This window comes from Enhydra lutris, unplaced genomic scaffold (assembly GCF_002288905.1).
Source record: "Enhydra lutris kenyoni isolate GAN:26980312 unplaced genomic scaffold, ASM228890v2 scaffoldscaffold1, whole genome shotgun sequence".
Taxonomy (NCBI): Eukaryota; Metazoa; Chordata; class Mammalia; order Carnivora; family Mustelidae; genus Enhydra; species Enhydra lutris.
The window spans coordinates 104,997,050-105,019,432 of record NW_019154085.1 but is presented as its reverse complement, the minus strand read 5'-3'; the positions used below and the strand labels follow the sequence as shown (position 1 = coordinate 105,019,432).

At 52.7% G+C, this 22,383-nt stretch overlaps 1 protein-coding gene across 1 annotated transcript in view; it reads right to left on the bottom strand.

Annotated features, from left to right (window-relative positions):
* LOC111144403 (GLI family zinc finger 2) overlaps positions 1-22,383 on the bottom strand; it is a 180,906-nt gene that overhangs the window by 143,771 nt on the left and 14,752 nt on the right. The gene's annotated exons all lie outside the window — the stretch shown is intronic.

Genomic DNA, 22,383 nt, shown 5'->3' with positions numbered 1-22,383 from the left:
CGATCTCAACATCATGTCAAAGACAACTCCAGTTACATTAAAGAACTATTCATAAATGTGCAGTTTTCGAATTTTTAGAAGAAAATACAGGAGAACATCTTTATGACCTCAAGGTAGGGAAGACATTCTTAAACAAGATACAGATGCATACCATAAACGAAAAGAATGATGCAATTGATTACGTTACAATGTACAACTTCTGTCCCCCTAAGCCATACCATAAAGAAAGATCATGGCTAAATGAAGACAGGGAGAAATTATTTATTAACACATCTAAACAACCAATGATTAGTATATTTGAAAAAAACTTTTTTAGGAAGAAAGCAGACACTCAGTAGAAAGTGGAGCAAAGGAAATAAACAGGCCAACCACGAGAGAAAAATCCAAGATGTCCAGTATACAAACGAGAAGGTGCAAATTAAAATAAGATTGTTCTTGCTCATTAGAATGCCCCCCAAATTTAAGTCTAATAATACAAATCAGTGTTTGAAAAGAGGGGGTAAGTTTGTCCAGACACTTTGGAGAGCAAGTTGGCAGTATCTAACAAAGCTGAAAACATAGAAACCGCACAAGCCACAGTTTTATTCCTGTAGCTACCCTGTAGCTACAAACCATCCCACTGTGACGCAGGGGCATCCGACACAGCAGTGGGGTCGTGCACGAGCACGCGGACACACGAGCACGCGGACGCGGACACACGAGCAGCTTTACCTTGATCACCTGCAATGCTCGGTGATATTTTCTTTTTTAAAGATTTTATTTATTTTTCTGACACAGAAAGAGAGATCACAAGTAGGCAGAGAGGCAGACAGCTCCCCGCTGAACAGAGAGCCCCGACTCAGGCCTCTATCCCAGGACCCTGAGACCATGACCTGAGCGGAAGGCAGAGGCTTAACCCACTGAGCCACCCAGGCGCCCATGCACGGTGATATTTTCTATCTCACCTTTCCAAATGCTGTGTGTTACCCATAAAATTGATTTCATAACGCTCGCCCCTGCCCAAAGAACTTGTATATGTGTGTGCACGAGGAGACATGCTCCATCTGTAGCAACAATGTTTGCACTAATAAAAAACTGTAAACAATTTTAATGGCCTCAATAGAGAAGGAGATAAACGGGCTGTGGAATACACTCATTCGTTGTGGAGTACACCGAGCCTTTCACAAGCTGATCACAGCTTATGGCAGCGACACAGATACATCTCAAAAAAATGATAGTATATGCAAGGAAAAATACATCTATACACACAGCAAAATAAGGTCTGAATTTTTAAAACACTGTAGGTGGAGATGCACATATGTGGTGAAAATGTGAAAAGGCGTCTGAGGATGATAAACACAACAAACGTTCTCTGGGGGGGAGCAGGGGCGAGGAGGGGACAGATCAGGGTCTAAAATGATCATGAGACTAGGGGGAGGCCTGTGATGTGCTCTTGGCCCCCCACCCCCCAAAGGGGACTGCTTGATCTCCCAACACTGTTACCAACCGCCAGAACATGGCAATACTACAACATACCTGACTTTTAGACAATCCGATGTGCGTTTTTGAGTTCTGTGCGATCTATATTCCTACTGTCTGCACTCAGGGCAGACCAGCTCCCACTTGATACACCACATTTCAGAAACAAGGCCAAAAAAAATGTATGAGTAAGGGGCACCTGGGTGGCTTAGTCTGTTAAGCATCTGCCTTTGGTTCAGGTCATGATCCCAGGGTCCTGGGATGGAGCCCCTCTTTTGGAATCCTTGCTCAGTGGGGAGTCTGCTTCTCCCTCTGCTCCTACCCCAGCTCGTGGTCTCCCTCTCTCTCTCTCTCTCTCTCTATCAAATAATTAAATAAAATCTTTTAAAAATGTATGGATAAGCTGTATGGATATCGATTACACCTTTTTTGTGTGCTTAAAACATATATACATTTTATGCAGTTATATTTGCTTGTCTTTTCCAAAGACCAGCCAGGATAAGGTGCGTACAGAGCCCCAGTACACGGAAAGCCAAGACAGCCTGGAGCCTGCCTAGCTAGGGGAGGGAGGCGTTGGTTGACAGCTCTTGGGGTCGACAGTGGGGAGGCCCAGCAGGCAGGCCTACTCAAAATAGCATCTGAGGATTGCAACAATTCCCGAGTCAACGTCTCTTGAAGATGACATCTAACCAGCTCCCGCTGCAGCCTCCTGGGGCCGGGGTCAGTCAGCTCCCAGGCAGCTCTGCAAGATCCTGCCTTCTTTCCCTGCATCATCTTCTTTGTCTAAGCAATGGGTACAGTGCCAGCTCTCCTATCAGAGGCAGGGAGCTGATCAAATGGACAAGACACTTGAAAGGGGAATGTGCTTTGTGGAGCAGCCCAGGGTCTGGCTGCTGCTGACCAGGGAGGCCTCAGGGCTGCCAGGAGGAGGGGGTGTGTCCACACCCGGGACATGCCGACACTCGCTGACGAGGCACACTGGAGCCACCACACACCAGGCACAATTCTTGATTTCCTCTGTGTGGCTGGGAGCATCACTCCCATTACTGATGGGGAGACTGTCACAACTACCCCCAGAACCTGGCCTTCCAATTCTGACTCCAGGCGGGACCCTTTCACTCTGCCATAGCCACCTACAGCTGAAAGACCATGATTTTCAGCCGCACCACTCTGGAATCCCGGCCGCCACCTTCCCCTCTTCCAAGAGATTTGTGTCTCATTGGTGCAGGTGATCAAAACCCACAACCACTCCACTGGAATTAGAACGTTTGTTCTAAAACATCAGCCTGATCATGATAGCACTCAAGCACACAGGTGACCAGTGAAAACCGACATGGAAACCGGTTCAGGATTAACCAAGAAAACCTGGGGTGCAGAGTTACAGAAAGACCCATATGAGGAGAGCACAGTAAACTCCTTGCTTACACGTGATCTCCCAGCCCTGGAAAGCAGGACAAGGCAGAGAAAGGGCCTTCTAGAGCCGGTCAATTCTTTTCTTCTTCTTTTTTTTAAGGGTTAGTCAATGCTTAAAGATAGCAAAGGACTAGCGGGGGAGTACCTTTCCTACGCAAACCAACCAATGCAGAGCCCAGACTCCACCCGTCCTCTATCTGGCTTATTCCTCTTCCCTGATCAACCCCAGGGTCTGGTACCAGAGTCGGGGAGAGAGAGCCCTACACCCCAGAGCCTGCTGAAATTCTTCAGACTAGCCCATCCTAATCATGCTTACCTCGCCTCACCCGTTCCTTTTCCCAAAAGCCACAATCAAGGCTCCTGCCCATGTTCTCCCCTCACCCCTGCCTGCTGGATGACTGGCGTGCCCCATACGGTGTGGCGTACCCCTTCCTCTTCCAGTAACAAACTATCTCTTGAGTGACCATTGTTTCCCATCTGTTGGCCTCAGCATACCTGAGTAATAATGAAATCTACATTTTAAAACGTGGTTGTACATGAGGCAGAGGATCGGGCATGATGGGGGGTGACGGTGGGGGCGCAAACATCCCCAGGCTGTGCAGCAGCATTCATGGGTCACTTTGAAACCGGCCAACACACTGTTGACTTCAGCTGAGCCCGCCAAGCCAACTACAGACTCTCTATGTGTTACTCCTGAGTTTTAAGAACAGTACTGACATGCCTTTGGAAGGCCTGGGGATTGGCTTCCAGCTGAATTTTAAACCTTGGTTTGTGGATTCTGCTGAGAGAATCTTAAATTCAAATGCTGAGTGTCCCTAAATGGCCCGCATGTGTCCTAACTGCCGTGGGGAGGTTTGGGGAGCGGGAGGATCCTCCTAGCCTGGGGCCGGGGTGGGAGGGTGGCTGGGATGTCCTGAGCTCCCTGGGGGCAGCCAGTGGGGCAAGGGGAGGTAACCTGTGTGGTGGGAGGCAGCTGCTTGATGTCTCAGCAGAAGCTCCAAGGGGAGTAGCACACATAAGGGGACCTGCTCATCCAAGGCGGGGTGGGGGGTGAGGCTTCCCATCGATCCCCAAGACAGCCCTGCAGAGGCAGCCTGACTCTCTGGTTCTGCAGACAGGGACACAGGTCTCATAGAAGGACGGTGACTTGCTCAAGGTCACACAGCAAGGGTACAACAGAGGTGGCCTCTCCTGGGACCTGGTTCCTGAGTACACACTAGCACATCACCATGCCTCGGGGAGGAGAGCCTTTGCCAGCTATCCCCGCCTTTCTAGAGGGTTAAGACACTGAGCTTCAGGAGCCTTTAACCTGTCAGATGCCACCCTGTGGAGGACGCCTCCTCCTGGTCTTCTGCTACCACACACAGCCCACTTGTCCCCACCAGGGTGCAGCAGCCAGGGACTCAGGGACGTCCCCGGCCCAAGTCACACAGCTGGGGAGGGCAAGACTGCCCTCCAGCTTGGCTCTGGCTCCCTTCAGAAAGTCCTTTACTTTCCAACTGCCTAAACATACACCCCCAGCTGAGTCAAGAGCCAGGTGCATCCCAAGGGTGAGGGTGGCATCCCTGGGGTCCAAGAGCTGTTCCAACCGGGCTAGAACCAGAATGTGCCCCTGCAGGGGCAGACACAGAAGCCATCCCCAGAGAGCCAAGTTTCTGCCTGGACGCAGCTGTCTGTCCCTAGTGCCCTGCCGAAGAAGGCTTCTGGGGTTTGCCTTCCCAGTGCTCACAGAGCTCACTGCCCCGGCACACGGCTCCATCAGCCACGTGCAGCAGACCACACCTTGGAGCCTGCAGGACCCTGTGGGACTAGTCATTCCACCCTTGACTAGGTGGGTATGGGCTGAGACCTCACCGATGCATGCTGATTCCCCATCACAAAGCAAAGAGCACCCTGAGTCCCTGATTTCTTACGGCTTGTTGAGAGAACCGACCAAGAACTCACTGTGGTTTCTGTATATGGTAAATCTCCTGGGTGCTATGGCAGGTGCAGCCCAGCACAAGCCCGTCTCACAGGACACTTCACAGGCTGACTTGGGGCACTAATCTTCACGGTCTTTCCATTTCCTTCCTCTCGCTATAAGCAGGAAATTTATGAGCATGACTTCATTTAATCCCACAGCAGCCCTGTCAGGTAGGAATCACAGGGAACCCCGCATACAAATGCAGACGCTGGCTGGGAGAAATTCACGGATGTAACAAGCTTCTGAGTGGGATTCAAGTCTGTACTCCCAGCTGCCAGACCATGCACCACCTCCCTTTCCAACCCTTTCGCTGTCACTCTGGAATGGGACAATGACAATGTCACAGGGGCTGTGACAATCGGAGACAATATACATAAGCAGTTTTCCCAGGTTTGATGCTCATGGGTGCATGCTGAAGATGCTCTCAGCATGGAAACTAATATTCTGCTCAACATCTCCCCAACCAAAAAAAAAAAAAAAAAGGAATAAAAGGACTCTGAGCCAAGCCTTTCCACTTTGGGTGTGAGCCCATCTGACTTGTGATGCACACAGCTGTTCTCCCCAGAAAACCCCGGTGCTCCTCTGGTCTAGGTCGGCATCCTGGCAGGCCCTGTGGCCACCCTGGACACCAGACCCCATGCCGCAGAAGTCGCTACATCATGAGGGTCTTCCTCGGAGGACCACCAGTCAACGGCCCAATCGGAACAACTCCCAGGGGCCCAGACTGAAGGCCTCTGGGAAACTTGGGAGTCTGCTCCAGAGGCCCGGCAGAGGGAGGCTCAGGTATGGAGACGGGGGCCCACTGCCTGCCAGGATGGACCTCAGTGTGCAGACACAGAGAATGGGGGAAGAGAGACAGGAAGAAAAAGAACCCAGAGAAACAAAGAGAACAGAAGAAAAAAGAGACAGAGATATGGGGGCAAAGAGTGAGACAGCACCATGGAGAGAAAGAAAGATACAAGACCAGGAACTGACAGAGGGAGGCAGGGTGACAGGAAAAGAGGTACAGACAGACAAACAAGCAGAGTGACATGATTGCAGCCGTCAGGGAAGGGCAGTGGGAACGAGAGAAAGGAGGCTGACAGCCACCAGAGATGCAGAGACAGTACGATGGGGACATAGGCCAGCCTGGTCGGGAAGGTCCTAGAGGGGAGCTCCCCCACTGCCCGCATGCCCCCTCTATGGCATGGGGCACCGGGCTGTCCTTCGGGAGCCCCAGAAGACAAGCCCACGGTCCCAGTCTGTCCTGAGCTCTGCTGGCTACCTTGGTTGAAATGGGTTCCTAGGTCCGTGCTGGGCTTCCGGGACCACCACGTGGGGACCCGTGCACCACTACTATGCTGTCCTTCTTCTTACAGTTGGGGGTGGGGCCTGGCAGGTGCCACGTATGCATGTGTGTGTCTTTGTATGCATGGGCGCACAAGCCCAAACTTGTGCACACGCTCAGCTGTACACACCCGCTGCCTGGTAGAGCCCAGCCTTCTCCCGGCTTAACCAGCACCCAAGGGCTGAGGGCTTCTGGGGGCTCAGGCACAGCACATGAGCAGAGGGCAGGGGGGACCTCGAGGGCAGAGGGGGTTAAGCCGCTAAAACAAACAGCAATAAGGAGGGACACGACATGTGGCCACACCGTGGTCTCACCTGACGCCTGCCCTCCAGGATGGCGAGTACTCTGACTGAGGATGGAGACGGGCTTCTGACTTGCCCAGGGTCTGGGGGCCAGCTGGAAAGGTCACCACAACCCATCACCATCAGACTTCCACCAGGTAACAGCAAACACTGACCTCCAAATCTGCCTTTATTGTCATCCAAAGCATTTCTGCTCAAAAGCTACCTCCTGTAAGCAACTGTGTGTGCACACAGGCGCGCGCACACACACACACGCACACACCCTCGCAACTTCCCTAAGTCACACACCCATCATCTGCCAAGCCCCCTTCCATCTGGACACCCAGCACAGTGCTTACTCAAGGGGGCTCATGGAAACTCGGCCCCATACCTCAAGCCCCCAGGAAGAAGACCCCAAAGGGAAGGATCCTGGCAAGCTTATAGGATCTCCAACCCACACAACTCCCTCACATAACACCCACCCCTGCAGGGGGCATGTTCTCCACCCTCAGCCTGGCGCACAGCCCCAGCCATGGAGGCACCTCAGCAAAGGGACGGGACCTCCAGCATTTGGGGGATGGGCTAATTTGGTGATATTGGTCAAGGCAGATAAGAGGCTCCTGGAAAATAGGTACTGTGTGCTGTCTGGTTTCCTCCTCATATGCACCATGGGGGCAACGCTCTGTTAGCCCCATTTAGGCTGGGGCTCATTCTTCCTGCTGTAGGCCACCAAGCTGGTAAGTGGCTGGACTGAGGCTCAACCCCAGCTCTGTCCAACTGCTGGGTCTGTGGTCCTGAGCATGAAACCACCTTTGAGTATACTGGCCTCATAAAGACACAAACTGGGTCAGAAATACACTCAGATTCCCACAAGTGTCCACTCTGTAAAACACAGAGAAAGAGACCATCTACTGACACTTTACCAATCTGCTTTGAAGTGTTCTGGTCTCCAGAGACATGCACGTGTGTGGCTGTGAGTACGAGTGCATGTGCGCACGGGCAGGTCTCTGTGACAGTCAGTATGTGTGTGCAAGTGTGTCTAAGTGCATGTGACCATGTGTGAGAGATGTGGGGATGAGGGATGGTGTCACTATGGTGGGCCACTCTGTGGGTGTGAGTGTATGCGATGGTGTGTGTGACTATGGTAAGTGTGTCAGTGGGTGTGTGCGTGACTGTCCATGTGTGCATTTGTGTGTAAGTGTGGGTGATGGTGCACATGTGAGGTAGGTGTGTGTGTGTGTGCGTGTGTACAGGACGGCAGGCTGCATGCCTCCCCTGAGAGCTCTGGGCCCAGCCTCGACCTAGGGGGTGAGGCAGACATTTGCGGGGAGGCTGGGGAAGGAAGAGTGACCATGGACAATAATTTTTTAGGAGGTAGAAGCCATAGCCTCAGCAGAGAATCCATTTTAGCAACAAGAGAAGTGGAATAACGTGGCAAATTACAGTGTCTGACCAAATAAATTATTCCTTTCATTTTACCATTTTGTTTGGAGGAGAGCTTTAAACTTCATCTCTGAGCATATTCAGCAAGTGCTTACTGAGCGGATTTGGCTGTAATTAATATGAATTTAACTTTCTTTTCTTTCCCAAGGCATGGAACTGGAGGAGAAATGGGGCAGGGCAGACTCCTCTGGGCTGTGGGCTGGGTGAAGGTTTAATAGCTTCATAGACCTGTACGAGCTACAAGGGCAAAAGGGAGCGGAAAAGTATAAAACCTTTAATTGCTGCTTCCCAAAATAACCTCAGCCCGCCCGTAATAGGCTTATGCTGGATTTTCATTCTTTTCACAGAGGGGAAAAAAAAAATCAGATTTGAATTTCTCAAACCAACATATTTTCTGCAGGTCCTGCCCTCAGTGTCTCTCTGGGGTTGAAAGCCCCAACGTGTGGAGCCCCAGGGACAAGGGGTTCAGACACGAAGCTGTCCTCAAGGTGGTTGTCCCAGGGAACAGGGCCCTTGAGATCAAGCGAAGCCTTCCTCAGAGAAGCCCAGGGCCACGTCCCGGAGGGCTCACCTCTCTATGAAACAAGGGGGTGGTTGGACCAGACCCTCAAGGTCCTTCCCAGCTTGAAAAGTCCTAAGGTCTTTGGACCTGCTCCCCCCTGACTTTTTAAAAAGATTACTGAATTCTGAAAATTGTGTTCAAATTTACACAACATGGAATTTGCCATTTTAACTATGTTTAAGCATGTAGTTCAGTGGCAGTCAACACACTGACATTGTGGTACAGTCATCCCCCACCCCCACTGTCCATCTCCAGAACCTTCTCACCTTCCTCAAATGAAAGTCTGTCCCCATCGGGCAATAACTCCCCAGTGCCCCCTCCCTCAGCCCCCCGGCCACCACCATTCCACTTCCTGTCTCTGAGTTTGACTACTCTGGGTACCTCCTATGAGCACAATCACACAGTATTTGTCTTTTTGTGACTGGCTTACTTCACGTAGCATAATGTCCTCAAGGTCCATTCACGCGGTGCCAGGTGTCAGAATTTCCTTCCTTTTTAAGGATGAATAATACACCATTGTGTGTCTACACCACATTTTGCTTCTCTATTCATCCATCAGTGGACGCTTGGGTTGCTTCTAACTTTTGGCTGCTGGGAATAATGCTGCTGTGAACACAGGTGTGCAAATATCTCTTCAAGCTGCTGCTTTCCATTCTTGTGGGTAAATACCAAAAGTGGGATTGCAGGATCCTATGGTTATTCCATGTTGAATTTTTGGAGGCGCTGCCATACCGTTTCCCGAGGTGGCAGCTCCATCGTGCATTCCTGCCTGTGGGGCACGAGGTCTCCCATTTCCACACCCTTACCAATCCTTGCTACAGTTTGTGTTTCTTTGACAGTGGACATCCTAGTGGATGTGAGCAGCGACTTGGCTCACGTGAGCTGGGTTCACACTACCTAGCAAGATGTATCAGCAAAAACTTCCTTTGGGCCACTCCATCTTGAAAGATGGCGGCAGTTGGGGCCAGGACAAGTCTGCCACAGGTTTGCGTTTCTGGGCCGGCTCCAGATGAGCACCCAGAGCACTCATGTGATCACTGATTCCCTCAACAACCATTTGACATGTACAGAGGCAGGTGCCGTTCTAGGTGCCAGGGACATAATGGTCTCTCATGGACTCACGATGAGAAAGCAAGATGGCAGGAGCCCAGCTTGTCCTGGGAGCTCATGGCTCAGGAGACTGAAGTACTGGGAGATGTAGACTGAAGGGAAATCCTAGTGAAGAACATGCCAAGCATTTGAAGGGAGGACAGAAGAAACTGGGGAACGCTGCCTGGGTTCATCTGGAATGGGATCCAAAAGTTATCACTGGGGACAGTAATTACAGAGACACTCATCTGCCTGATTCTCAAATCACTCTCCTCGGTGACGTGTGGTGGAGGCCTGAGGCTCCAGCCTTCGAAAATCGAGGGACCTGGGTCCCTCCCCACCACTCCCACCTGTGTGAGCCAGGGCAACTGCTCTCTCTGGGTCTTAGGCCCCTAACTTCTAAAATGGGAACACAGGGGATTCCCATCTTTTGCAGGGGGTTAAAGGCTAAAAGTCTCTACATAAGACAAAAAACCCCAACAGCCCAAATCTACCCTTGCACACCTCAAGGGGGGCCCCACGGGGAGGCAGACCCGCTCTCACAAGTCCAGTTCACAGACACCTCTGTGTGAAAACACCCGTTGCTCCCCCAGCCTCCCACACTCAGCCAAGAAGTAACAGAGGAGTCTGCCTGCCTTCAGAGGCCTGTGCGTGACAACTCTGGGTGTGGAACCAGCAGGAGTTAGGAGTGAAAACTCTGGCTCAAGAACTCATGAGGCAGGAAGCAGAAATAAACATGACCTGAGACCAGCAGGTGCTCACCCGACCTCCATGCCAAGCCAGCCCCAATGCACACCAGTCGAGGAAGGGCAGGCAAGGGCACTGCTTCAACCACACGCATGGTTTCCCTCTGCCCTCCTCTGTCCCTCTCGCCCAGACAAGCTGAGTTGGCTTAGCTGGGGGCGTGCAGGTGCTCGTCAGCCACAGCTCTCCCTCCCATCCCGCCCCACCCCACCCTGCCGGGCTGGCTCCGAGCCCCGCAGCTGTCCCTGGACAGAGCCTGGCCTCAGCCCAAGGCTCAGCTCTGTCATAACAAAGGCAGCCGCCTCCTGTCATGTCCCACAGTGAAGGCCCGAAGGCCCATAGGGTTCTCACCCCCCGCATCCTGTCCCTTGCCGGACCCTGCCGGGCCACAGCTGGAAGGCAAGGCTCTGAGCTGCTGAGGCTCGTGTGGGGATGTCTGTGAACCAGCAGATAGAGGAAGGAGATGTCCCTGGGATCCTCCGCCTGGTTACCCAAATGTCTCTTGGCCCAGCCAGGGTGAGGCCAACTGGACAGAACACAGCCCACCCTCTGTCTGGCTGAGCCCTGGCTAATGGAAGAGACTTACCAGGCGGGGATGCAAGAGGCTCTGAGGATGGTAGGAAGCACCAGAAAGGGGCATGTGGTGGAGAGCTATGTCCCCCAAAGAGCCACCTTTGAGGGAGAAGATAACAGTCCAGATTCATGTTTACCCACTGCCCCCATTGCCCTGCCTCTGGGCTCCAGAAAAAGACAAATCATTTCTCTCTCCTCTGCTCCTCCCCGCTTCTGGCCCAGTAGTCACTTCTCCCATACGATGGCCTGACAGGAAACTCCAGTGTCTCGCTGTCCTTATTCACATGCCTTACCTTCTCCCACCAGCTGTGTGACTTGGGGTAAGTGAGTTAACCTCTCTGAACCCAAGTCCTACTACTGGTCTTGCTACACTATGGCCTCCCACTGTAATATATATATAATATATGTATATATATTTTTAAAAAGTCATCCCAATATAAATCACCAAAGACATGAACATTTGGATTTCTATAGCCTATATAAAACAGAAAAACCCATTTTTCTTTATTATTATAAAGTTAATTCACCCCAGAATTCCATCAGTTAATTAATTGCCTTGCACCCAGAAAATATAGATGTTTTCATCTACATGTGGTATTCATAGGAATGGGGAGAATTCTATAGCACCATGGAAAGCAAAGGGCCACTGTGTGTGTAAATCCTCACATGGGGGCAGACAATGGGTCCTGACAAGGTGGGTCTAGGGAGGAAGGTCCCTCTTAGCCATCACCACCGGAATGGCCCTGTTCCTCCCTGCCTGTGAAAGTCCCGTGGGGCTCGGCTTCCATGTACTCTAAGCTCCCAGACTTTCCCTAGGTAGGCCCCGTTCTGGGGCCTGTGTCTCCTCTCCAGGGCACACAGTGGTGGGGGGTGTGAGGTGGGGTAGGTGAAGGGAGGTCTTCTGGTAAGAAAATTGGCAAAGCATTCTGTACCCTGCCTCCCAATGCCAGGGGTCACGTTGCCGTCCCCAGCCCACCCACTTCTGTGTGCTCCCCAAGTCCCACAGCAAAACTGCTATGAGCCAGCAGATTGGAAGGAATTTAAGTTCTGAACAAGCCCTCTCCCAGAAGCCAGCTCACATCCAAACCCTCCTTGGTGTTAAAGCAAATGTCAGCATCTCCTGGGTGAGAGGTGTCCCTCTCTGCCTCTTCCCGCTTGTCCAGTGACTGAAAACTACACTGAGATGGAGGTTAATTTAATGATGGGGGGGCTCCACTCTCCTCCAGCCCCCACATAGCTCCCGTCCCTTCCCCCCATAGTATGGCTGAATTTATAGATTTGGGATTGCTGTAAATTATAATGTAATTATACCACGCCAGGGGCAGCTTCCCCCGGCAGAAATTAAAAAGCAATTCAGGTAAATGATCTTTAGCTACAGCGGAGTGTCCCTGCAGAACTCATTAAGTCCAGGGACCAAACGGCATACCAAAGACGGCATGCAGCCTGCTGAATGTCAAATGCTGCAGGCCACGGGTGGGGGCGGCAGGGGATCCCTCCAGGGATGCCCACCCACCCGCCCTTCACCTGCCTCTCACTGCAGACTGCGTACACCTGTCCAGGTGTCTCCCACAACACCCTTTCGACCTGTCACTCCTAGACTACTCCATGGAGAGGCCCTCAGGGGAAAGGGGCAAACGTGGGGGTACCTGCAGAAGAGCCAGAGGGAGAGGCAGAAGATGGGTTTGGAGTGTATTGAAAATAAAGTCAAACAGGAAATGAACCATTTTGGTTGCATTAGTACCATTGCCTCTGAAGCTTTGAATTCTCAAAGCCCGGGGAGTTGCTTCTCTTGTTGTATTGTTTGGGTTTTGCTCTTTAATTTCCTCATTTGGACCTAACACGGAAAAGAAAGTTTTTGCCTAGAAAGAACTGGAAAGACAAGCTAACGTGGAGATTATGTGAAATGGAAGCAGAGAAGAATGGGAGAATGTTCCCTGCACTTTGCTGTACTCATCCAGTCCATCCAAGTGTCCACGGGATCCTCATGATAGAGGCAAGGTTCAGGAGCTCTTAAACATCTGCCTTCTGCTCAGGTCATGATCCCAAGGTCCTGGGATCGAGCCCCACCTCAGGCTCCCTGCTAGGCAGGAAGCCTGCTTCTCCCTCTCTTGCTCCCCCTCCCTGTGCTCCTTCTCTCGCCGTCTCTCTCTCTGTCAAATACATAAATAAAATCTTTTTAAAAATTACATTAAATTAGGGGCGCCTGGGTGGCTCAGTGGGTTAAGCCGCTGCCTTCGGCTCGGGTCACGATCTCAGAGTCCTGGGATCGAGCCCCGCATCGGGCTCTCTGCTCTCTAGGGGAGCCTGCTTCCTCCTCTCTCTCTGCCTGCCTCTCTGCCTGCTTGTGATCTCTCTGTCAAATAAATAAATAAATAAATAAATCTTAAAAAAAAAAAAATTACATTAAATTAAAAACAACAACAACAACAAAAACAAAGGGCCATTTTGTCCACGTGTCTTGAACCGTAGCCCACACCACTGTAGTCTCCAGCACCCACTGTATGCAGGGTACTGCATTCACAGCACGTGTGGGGACCAGCGGCCTTCTGCAAGGCTGCCCTCACCCACCACACTGACGCCCGGAGAGGCAACACCACTTGCTCCACGTCCCATCCAGCCGGTCAAGAGTGGGAACATGAACTAAGCTGGGCCTCAGCCACAGCAACCTCCTCTCCAGGCGAAGGGGTGGGATACAGCAAGGCCTACTCCGCCACTCTCTCCCCTGCCCTGTGGAGTCAAAGCCCGAGAACACTCACCGGGCACGTAGGGGCCCCTCTGCTGCCCAGCTGGGCAGTCCTGGACAGGTCACCCAACAGGGAAGCGCCTCAGCTTCCCCGCCGATCAAACGGAATTGCGTCTCCCTCTGTGGGTCATGGCACAGACTTAAGCAACCTTGTAAAGGGCCAGTTGGGGTAAAGCAGAAAAAGGGTCTTTCCCAAGTAGCCTTTCCCAAATAGTCTAAGTCAGCCTTCCCCCCACCTAAACAGAGCAAGAGTTGGGGGGCGGGGAGGGCCAGACGGCCTGGGGTCAGACTGCCCACTGAGAATGCTCACCCCCTTTGGACCTATCTGGATTCTCTCCTCCTCCTTCTTGGGTCCAGCCCTCAGCCCAGCATCCAGGCAGACCCCACCATAGTGAGTCTGGGCCTGGCAGCCGGATGGGCCAGCCCCTGGACACCCCATCGAGTGCCCCTCTGTGGGTATGACAGCCTAGGCCACACTGAGTCCCAGCCGGTCACCCTAAATGTCTGTCAGGTCTACAGTAGAAGTCCACTCATGATGCCACTCGGCTGAGCCGCGGGCCACCCCTAATCTGGATATTCTTCTCCCCACATGCAGTCAAAATAGGAAAATCATCACATACCAGGCCTAGTAAATGCGGTCCCCGAAGTCCAGGAGCCTGTTCACCACAGAGCAGGCCGTACCTCTGCAACCCTGGAACCTGCAGAACTTGCCCTGCACAGACGCCCCCAGGAGAGACACCCTGTCCCGTCCAGGCAGCAGCAGGCTGGGCAGGCCACACCAAGACAGGCTGCCGGTCAGGAAGGAGCGCACACACTTTTCCCATTTCCCCGGGGGAAGGCGGGGTGCTGCCGGGTCTTGGCGAGGTGTCTGAAACCACGGGGAGGCCACACACTAGTCACTGAGTCGGCACATGGCAACCCTTTCGAGAGGCCTCCTTGCCCCAGGCAGACCGAGAAAACACATACCGAAGCCACTCGGCCAACGGCTGTGCTGGCCGCTCGGGGTTGTACACAGCACTGAGATGTGCAGGCCTGGAACAGAGCAGCTCCCTGGGGCCCCAGAAGCTGCAGGGAGGCCCATCCTGCCTGCCGCTGGGCTGACGGGACACTCCAGCATCTCTTTAAGGAAGTCAGTCCCCACCCCACCCCCATGAGAGAGCTCCCGTCCCTAGAACGCACACCCCTTCCTTTCCACCGAAGTTTCTGCCGCTGTGAGAGAACTCCCACAGAGACAGACGAGGGCCCTCACGCCACTCATGTCCGCTGGCTGGCCCAGGGCGCTGTCTCCGCCTGTCCTCCTGAGGCCCCCACCTCTGCAGCCGGCCTACCTGGGGGTTGCTGGGGCGGGAAGCCCACCCGGGAGAGCCTGGAGGCAGCCCTCTGCCTCCTCCTGCCACCAGCTCCTCTTTCTCTGGCTCAGCCTCTGACGTTATTGCCTGGAGAAGGGGACTAATGCTCCACAGCTGGCTTGGTGGTTTAACCCTCTCGGGCTTCCAGGGCGTCCAGCTGGGAGGAAAGCTCACAGTCACCCTACTCGGGGCCCCAGAGCAGAGCCGCTGTGAATTCAGCGACTATGAGAGCAACAGCCTGCCGAGAACTCCCAGGAGAGGAGAGAGCCCGTGCTCAGTGGGTAAGAGGAAGAGAAACTTCCCAAACCCACCCGCATTCCACCACTATCCTGATTCTCGGGGAGCCAGAGGGAATGCAGTAAACTCAGCTGAGGCAAGCAGACAGAAGGCATAAAGGGACCGGCCTAGATCTTTCTTTTGCCTGCCTTTGTCAACCCCACTCTTTCTGGGGTGGGATACTTCAGGAGAAGCAGAGTCACGTCAGAGTCACGTCATCTCAGCTGCCACCCTTCCCTCTGCCTATGTTCATGCTCTGTTCTCAATGCCCAATTTTTCTGCCTAACGAACTCCCATTCATCCCTCAAGACCCGGTCCCAGGCATGCCTCCTCTGGGAAGCCTTCCCTGTCTCTTCTCCCTTGGGGACAGGAAAAAGCCCCTAGAACAGGCCTCTTTCAAAGTCTCTAACCATCCCGAGACCCTAACCATGCTCTTGTCGGTCCCTCCTCCTGGCTGGGTTGTTCCTTAGGGGCTTGGATGGTGGGGTATTTGGATAGTGATTGGCACAATGACTGGCCAGTACTCACAACTGGATGAAGAAATGGCTGGTCTCAGGGTCCCTAAGATTTACTATTCTTGAGACCAAGTCTCATGGCAAAGAATTCTATGTCCCTGCCATCGGGGCTGCCAGCAAAAGAATGGCGGGGCAGGAAAAAAAGAAGGGGTGGACAGGGAATACAAAAGCAGTCTCGATGACCAGCTTTCTATGACTCTGAACCGTCTACTATTGGTATTTTCAAAGCGTAGCACAAATCTCACCCCCCGGAGGTCACTCACCAGTTAGGCAATCTCTACCAACCATAACCCAGAAAGCGACAAGCAGCCCCTGGGCCCCAAACCTCCAACTCAGAGGCCTTGCCCCAAGCAGGGTATAATCCATCCACAGAAGAGCCTCCTGAGCCCTAACTCAGTGTCCCTGGATTCTTGCAGATTTACAGGTCTTCCCAGCACATCAGCTGGAAGTGGGTATAAGTTAAAGAAGACAGGGCGTTCTGGCTACTCCCAATAAGTAAGTTACCAGCAGAAGGTGGAGGAAGAGGCAGCCCGGTGAAGGAAGAGGTGGCGCCTTGACTTAGGGCTCAGGCAGACTCAAGTTCAAGTCCCGGCTGAACCACTTAATAGCCGGGTGGCCTTGGCACCATGCTAACCAGTAGGCCTTCCATAAACATCCAAATGCTTTTTGAATTAAACAGAATTGACTAATTGAATTTGGCCCAAAAGGAGCCCTGGGATTTAGAGGCAGAGGCCTAGAGGAAAATATGGGGGTGGGGTGGGAGAGGTCCCCTGCAGAGACGTGCTGGGAGCCAGACAGACTCAGGAAGCTCAGAAGTGCTTTGTGCTTGGGTTGGGGGTGCGGGTACGGAGCAGGGGGAGCAAGGAGAGAGAGGCGCAGCCTGTTAACAGATCAGCAGGAGACACTCCTGCTCCTACCTGCAGACCGCCCCCTTCCCCCACCATAAGCAATGAGCAGTGCCAGGACCTGGCCCAGCCCTTGGCTTCGCACTAAATGCCTGACACATCCAGCAGCAGCTGGGGGCCTAGCTGGTTCCAAAAAAGCACACACCCTTATCTCTGCTTTGGGCCTGTGACACCTACACATTCCCTCCCCAGGACTGCTTACGGAGGTAGATCTGTTTTCTTCTGGGATGGAAGGAAAAACAAGACAAAACAAAACAACAACAACAACAAAAACCCAAAAAACAATAAAACAAAAAAACACAAAAACAACTCCTAGATTCACCAAACGGCGGCCCTCGTACCAGGCTCAGACCTTTCAGTCCCAGGGCAGGTGCTGTCAGTCTCCACCACCATCCCCGGCTCAGAGCAGCACTGCTATCCCCACGGGGATGGATGCTGGGGCTCTTTGGAGTTTTCTGGCTCTTATTACCACCTTTCTGCCAGCCTAGGGCTCAAGCAGCTCTGACCTCTCAAGGGGTCACTTGAAACAAGGACAGTATACCTGAAGAGGCACAGGGCAGGGAAGGAGCACAGGCTTTGAACCCAGAACTCCATCAGACTCTAGCCTCTCCAGGCCTCCCCACTCATTGTGACCCTGTGGGCCAGCTGGGGGACTCCTCTGGACCTTGTGTGTAACAGGAAGCACATGGAGAAAGGGGAATCCTCCTACACCATTGGTAGGAATGAAAGCTGTAGAAAGTATGGAGTTTCTGAGACAGTATGGAGTTTCCTCAAAAAGTTAAAAATAGAGCTATCCTATGACCCAGCACTACTGTGTATTTACCCCAAAGATTCAGATGGAATGATCCAAAGGGACACCTGTACCCTAATGTTTATAGCCGTGATGTCCACAATAGCCACACTATGGAAAGAGCCCAGATGTCCATTGACAGATGAATGGATAAAGAAGATATAGTTCATATATACAATAGAATACTACTCAGCCATCAAAACAATGAAATCTTGCCATTTGCAATGATGGAACTAGAAGGTATTGTGCTAAGTGAAGTAAGTCAATCAGAGAAAGACAATTATCATATGATTTCACTCATATGTAGAAATTAAGAACCAAACAGAGGACCATAGGGGAAAGGAGGGAAAAATAAGACAAAATCAGAGAGGGAGACAAACCATAAGAGACTCTTAACTCTAAGACACAAACTTGCTGGAGGGGAGGGTGGTGGGGAGATGCGGTTACTGGGTGATGGGCATTAAGGAGGGCACGTGATATAATGACCACTGGGTGTTATTACGACTGATGAACTGCTGACCTCTACCTCTGAAACTAAGAATATACTGTATGCTAATTAATTGAATTAAAATAAAAAAATTTTTTTAAAACCTCATCATTAAAAAAAAAAAGGAAGGTGCACCCATGGTCGGTCCCGTGGCATCCTGACTCATGGGCCTTGTGGGGACAGAGATCCCTTAAGTTTCTGTCATATACAAGTGAGGGGCTAATGATGCTTCCCCATGCAGGACTGGGGGAGGGGGCTGGGGGTGCGGACGTGGGTAGGGAGGAAACGGTTATGCATCCAGAAGTCCAAGGACAGGCAGACCACTGGATAGGTGTGTTCAGTGTGAGAGTCTCAGGGCAGAGACAGCTGACAAGGTGGGACCCCAGGGTGTGACAGAGGTGGCCTATGGTGGACAGGCCCCTGGGACCCTGGGTCATGGGAGAAGGGAGGGGCAGTTGACCACGCAGGGGAGTATGGTATCCAGAAACCAGGGAAGGAAAGGGCTGGGGGCGTGAGACCAAACACTGGTGAGTCCATAAGAGGAGGCATAAAGACCACGCGCTGGACCAAGCAGCACGGGGACCGAGCCATCTGGATGAAGGGATAGGCACACTCCTGAAGGGTACAGCATGTAGGCAGAGAGCAGAGACGGCTCCAACAAGGAAGGGGAAGGGAGAGAATGCAGCCAGAGGGCAGATGGGACCAAGGGTGAGGGGACTTCAGGGAGAGAGCCCTGAGGAGGCACTGGGGTGGCTCTGTACCGTGGCAATGTGGCTCAGCGGACGTGTCATTGCCAAGAACTCCCTTCTCGGTGTGCTTCCAGGTCCGGGTCGGCTTCAGCTGAAATCCATAAGGTCTGGAGGAAGGATGGGATAAAGCATGGTCCTCTTTCAAGCCAAGGGGCACAGTCACCATGTTTTCATCATACACTTAAGCCGTGACCTGTCTTTCTCCCTCATTCTATCGCGGTGCCGCCCACTCCATGAGCCACAGGTTCCCAAAGACAAAGGCCGGGATTTCCAAACAATGACACAAAATAATGCGAGGGTAAAAAACAACAAACAAACAAACAGCCATTCAAAATGCAAGAGGGACCAGTAGATCTTAAAAACAAAAACCAGGTAGGTCTTTGATAGGGTTTGGGATTTCCTGTTGCGAGTAATTTTAAGAAACAACCCCGTGTCAAGTTTCCGCGTGTTATCAAAGAAGCATATCTACAATCAGCCGAAAAGGCTTTTAAAACGTCCCTCCCTTTTCTGACTCTGTTTTATGGGAGGCCAGATCCCCTCCACATATTTCAAGCCAAACAACATATCACAATTGATACGCGAATGCAGAAGCGGACAGGACCATGCAGCTGCCTTCCCTTAAGCCAGACATGAAAGAGATTTACAAAAGTGCAATCCCATTCTTCCCCCTAACTTTCTGATTTTGGAGAATAGTTATTGTTGATAAAAACAGTGGGGGTGCTGTTATTTTTAAATGGATGAAAAATTAAAACATTTACAAACGTTCTCACCTTAAATTTCTAGTACCGTCAATACTGATAAAGATAGTACACCATAAAAAGAAGTTCTCCGGGGTCTTTGGTAATTTTTAAGGGACTGGACACTTTGGGAAGCCTCTATGCCCCAAAAGGACCAGCAGGTGCCAGCCCGGTAGGAGAGCAGAGGTGGGCATCCCAGGGAGAGCGAGAAGCGCACAAAGGCACAGGTACCAGGGGCCGGCGTGTGGGAGGGGCTCTGTGGGACCCCAGAGGCGGGCAGGGGGCCACGTTTCCTGTGCTTGGACTTGGCCCCATGGTGCTGGGGAACCAGGGGAGCACCCTGCCACCAGGATGGTCCCTTCCGCCAATGGGGGAAGGGAACTGGGGCAGCTGGTGGCGCCCCAGGAGGTAGCAGTCAGGTTTAACTTTCTCCCACCCCCAACTTGGGGCCACGGTGATTTGCATCTCCTCTTATGAAGAGCCTTGGCTCCATAAAGGCAGGAATGCCTGATGGCTGAGATGCCAATGCCTTCTCTCCCAGGCTTCATTGTGTTTTTTTATGAGTAAACATTTCTCGATAAAGACTTACTGTCTGCAGAGACCCCTTTATACCCCAAAGGTAAGGGTTTAAGTGGCCTTATAACTGCCGTTACTTATCTTTACAACGGCCGGAGAGAGCCTGCCTCAGTAACAGAAGCTTTCATTCCACTGTATATATTTTTAGTGACTGGTTGTAAATCAGGTTCATCCCTGGGGCTCGGGGTCTGGGGTCTCCTCCATTCCAGAAGGCCAGTCTAGGAGGATAGTCCCTGATTCCCAGGACTTCCGGTGCTGCCAGGCCTCAAGAAGGCAGAACATGGGCCCTTATCTCTGATGACACAGCGAGGGGATCTTTGGGTTGCTTGGGCACGTTTCTGGCCCCTTCTCTGAGCAGCAGCCTGTTTCCTGTCCTCCCGTGCTCTTCCCCCATCAAACTTAGTCTCTCAACATAGCATCTGAGAAACTCATCCCCATGAAGGCACTGATGTCTGGCAACAGCCAAGTTGTTCGCCTCAGCCTTGGAAGTACCCCTTGTAGCACACTCTGACACCCAGAGGGACAGAGAAAAGGATGCCTAAACCCCCAGAAATGATGCCCTTTAAGCACCACCTCTGTCTTTCCAGAGCAGAGTCTCCTGTCCTCACACCCTTCCCACTTTGGCTCATGCACACCCAACTTCCGGTCCACAGCCCTGGTGGTTAACTGAGGGTTTTCTCTGCCCCCAGAGCCCCATTTGCCTGACAACCGAACAGGCCGGAAGTGCCAGAGCAGCCCTCAAGCAAGGACTGACAGGAGCTGGTGGTGTTTGGACCCTGGCTCGCTTGCCCCTTGGGCGGAATGGATCACACGGGGTCCTGGAGTCTGCCCCTGGGGTAAAAGTGCAGTAGTTCTTGGTAGTAGCTGGCTTGCTATGGTGCCTTCCCTCTCCTGCCTCCCCTCCTCCATCCCCTCCCTACACCTCCAAATAGATCATGTGTGTTAGAATCCTCACTGTAGACTCTCTAAGCGTTATAACTAGGATGCCCTGTGTGCAAGGAACCTCAAACCAGAGCCACAGTCTGAGGGTCAGGGAGGCTGGGGGTGACTCTCTGCTCAGGACAGGGTGGCCCCAGGCAGTGGTGGAGGGGGGGTCTGGTGATGTGGTGGGGAGGAGGCTGTCCCGAAGAAAGGCAAGGCGCTGTGGGGACCAGGGTGGGAAGGGGACACCTCATGATGAAGGACCAGACACATCCGTGCACACAAGACCACGGACAAGGGAATGAGCCAGCACACTTGTGAAGTGGGGGCCATCTGCCCCCTGGCAGCCACCCAGCTGAGAAGTTCTAGCAAAGCAGGACCAAGAGAGTCTCAGTCTGACCCTGGGCTGGGTTCTCTTCCTCCCCAGGACACACCCCAGCTGAGCGGGTCAGGCTGTTCTGGGTGTGCAGCTGGGCCAGTTCTGGGATGGGGGAGCTCAAGGACACACAGGCCGCATCTTCTGAGGGTGTCCATTCTGCCCCCACCTCTGCTGGGAAAAACTTTCAAAGGCCGCTCTTGCCCCCTCCACAGTCCCAAAGTAATGAAGTTCCTAGAATCAGGGTGGAGGGAAACACTGACTCTGTTTTTTGTTTCATTTTGTGTTTTTTAAGATCCCAGAAGCTTCTGGTTCCTCTTCGGGGATACATGCACAAAACCATGTCTGATCACCCACAGCCCTGCCGAGACATTTGGTCAGCGTTAGTGACACCAACAGGAGAGAGGCAGAGTCTCACGTTCCGTGGCACACAAAATTCTCCCGAACACTACCACAGATGTCACGGAGGGCCTGGTGGCCGCCTCCTCAGGACCTCCCAGGGCTCCCAGGGGATGGCGGCTGCCAAGGAACAGAGGGTCCGTGTGTCTCTGGGTTCAGAGACCCCAACAGAACAAGGCCACGTGTTCCCACATCTTTGCTCAGTCCAAGGCCACGTGTTCCCACACCTTCACTCAGGCCCGGCAATGAATGGCAAGAAGAACGGCCACGGCTTTCAGCCTCTACCAGACAGGGGACGCTCACCTCCATTGCCATGCAAGAGTGGAGGATGGGACACACAGACAGGTCCAGGTGAGGAGACAGGCCACCTGGGCCAGACCTAAGCGGGATGGCCTGGGAAGGAACATTCCAGAAAAAGGGAAAGAGGATAGGGTGATGGCTCAGAAACAGAGAGAAGGGGTCCCCCAGGCTACCACTGCAGTCGATCCTTTCAGAGCCCCCACAGGGACAGCACTGTGACGGGGCCTCTGCCTCAGTGCTGAGCTCAGCCCTACCAGGGAGGACACGCCCGCCCCATGCAAGGGACCAAGGAGCTGTCCCTGTGCTCACAGCGCTCAGAGTCCAGGTGTCTCCCCCATGGGCTCCACCCCAGCTGCTCCCTCGGCATCCCAACTTCCCCACACGGGGATGGTGGGGGAGTGCCCTGC